The sequence below is a fragment of the Pteropus alecto genome, unplaced genomic scaffold (genome assembly GCF_000325575.1).
Source record: "Pteropus alecto unplaced genomic scaffold, ASM32557v1 scaffold213, whole genome shotgun sequence".
Lineage (NCBI taxonomy): Eukaryota > Metazoa > Chordata > Mammalia > Chiroptera > Pteropodidae > Pteropus > Pteropus alecto.
In genome coordinates this window covers 999546-1002141 of record NW_006434829.1, presented here as the reverse complement: position 1 = coordinate 1002141, position 2596 = coordinate 999546, and positions in this window count along the sequence as shown.

Here is a 2596-nt window from a genome sequence, read left to right as displayed (position 1 = left end):
GAATTGTCACACAGGAGATTGCGATGACCCTTAATCCCTTCAGCGGTGCGCGTGAACGTGAGCCCGTGTGCGTGTGTGTCTGAGATTATTGAGCGAGAGAGAACGAGATAAAGGCGACCAGGAGTTGCGATGACTCGTATTTTTGTGCCCCAGGAGAATGCAATATCGAGGTAGTGGTCGCCTTGAAAAGTGTACATTTCTTCTTCATGAACTGTCTTTCTTTTGGAATATTGAGGACATGGAGAGGTTGCACAGTGGCTGGGGACATGATGCTGGAGTAGGTTTGAATCTTTACTCCCCTCCTCAGAAAATGTTTGGGGAACTTATGTTAACTCCTTGGGCTTCAGTTTGCTGGTGTGCAGAGCAGGGATTCAAAATAGCATAGATCTCACCAGGGTTATGTAAAAGTTCAGTGAAATACTGCAGGTGGGCAGTTAGAACGGGGTCTACACACGGTTCCTGTTCTGTAAGTGTCTGCTTTGAGGATGATGGTGGAGGTGATGGTGAGGAAGATGATAGTCTGTGATGTGATGGTGATGATGATGGTGATGATGGTGATGATGGTGATGGTGGTGGAAGTGATGGTGATGATGATGGTGTTGATGGTGATGATGATGGTGATGGTGGTGATGATGGTGATGGTGATGGTGGTGATGATGGTGATGATAATGATAGTGGTGGTGATGATGATGGTAATGATGGTGGTGATGATGGTGATGATGATGATGGTGATGGTGATGATGATGATGGTGGTGATAGTGGTGTTGATGGTGCTGGTGGTGTTGATGGTGGTGATGGTGATGGTGGTGGTGATGGTGGTGGTGATGATGATGGTGATGGGGATGGTGATGGTGATGGTGGTGATGGTGATGGTGATGATGGTGGTGGTGATGATGATGATGGTGATGATGATGATCGCAACAAAGAAGGGTAACAATCTACTCCACCAAGACTTTGCACTATCTGGTAGCTGGCTGATCAAGGAACTCCTCGTTACGAGTACAGAGACAAAAAGTCTAAGAGCAAATAAAAAATATGCTTATTTTTAAAAATCACACAGAAGTCATGGTTTCGGGTGTATTTTCTCGTTTTCCAGAATGAGTGACAACTTCGTCACTCCGCCACCTCTTCTGGCACCAGGGGTCTTGGATTCTCATTGCCTCTGGATGTTCGCTCTGGCCGCGCTGCGGCTTCAAGGTTATTTTCCTTCTCCAGGAAGACAGACGGGCTGCAGACACAGTGATATTTGGGGAGCAGGGCTCCACGCGAGGTCCCCCCTCCCCACAGATGCCATGGCCATCCTCGTAGGTCTGAGTTAGATGTGTGACAGTCAGTAAATGTCAATTTGCTTTCCTGGTTTAGAATCCGTGGTTTATTTTCCCCACACAACATCCTTCCCAGTGCTTTGTCCTCGGAAGTACTTTATTGTGACTTTGATTTTGGAAAATTTTTTCTGAAATTGTCCGTGTATAGACTGGGACACCTTTGCCCTAGAACATACTCCAGGTTTGGCTGGTCCGCTGTCCCCAAGTACAGGATATGGTTTGGAACCTAAACCCAATGCCCTCAGAAGAATATACTGCTCAGTAATTTAATATCATTAATTTAAATAGATTAGAAACGGTATTATTTTCTACATTTATGATTATTACTTGGCATCCTCTTTGTCTGATAACCTCTGAATACAGGCGCAAGGGAAATTTTTTAAACAAGGATCGTTCCTGCCATTATAGGGATAATCTGACAAAGGGCTGGAAAAGAAGGAGCAAATGCTGATACCCGCGCAGCCAACAACTTGTCATCGTTACGTGTAAGACAAAAAGATGAGTTCAGGGCATACACACTGTGTCCTTGCAAACATTCTTCACATTCTGCGTTAGACAATTTTTTAAGTGGGTTTTATAGACATCCAAATGTAGGGTCGAGGAAATGAAGGGATCCAGACCGAGACACAGTCACTCTGGGTGTCTGACTTCTGTGACATAGATTATCCGACTGGTTAGCAACTGAAAATATCCAATAATTAGCATCGCTCATCACTTGTCATGTGCCCTACTATCCCTTTGGCCCCCGGGCACGATTTCAGATGTACAATCTGAGCATCCGCCTCATACACCCCATATCCCTGACACCCCAAACCTACACACACACACACAGGTGGGAGCCTTTGGTCTTCGAAACCACCTCCCCAAACCCTCGTCAGCGAAACAATGCCAGTTACACCATCTTTTTGTGATGAGAGATGTGTCAGATCCGCTAAGGAGCCGACGGCATTCATCACTTCATTTTAGAAACAGCATGATGGGCGACAACTCATATTCTCTGGAATTTTTAGTGGCTCTAACTCTTTACGGGAAACGAGGCCACCTGGGAATGAAGCCTGACAGCTGGGAGTTCGGTAATGCTTCCTCCCAGGATCTACCAAGGGTTTTGGGGCCGGCGAGACACAGGGATGTCTTAGCTATATTATCAAGTCGATGCCATGACAAATTGTCTTTTCCGCTTTTTTTAAAAATGAAAGGGTTGTCATTAGGATAAAGTGAGAGAGAAAAAAAGCCAGGCTGATGACATTCCTACCAGCCAGAAAGGGAGGGTT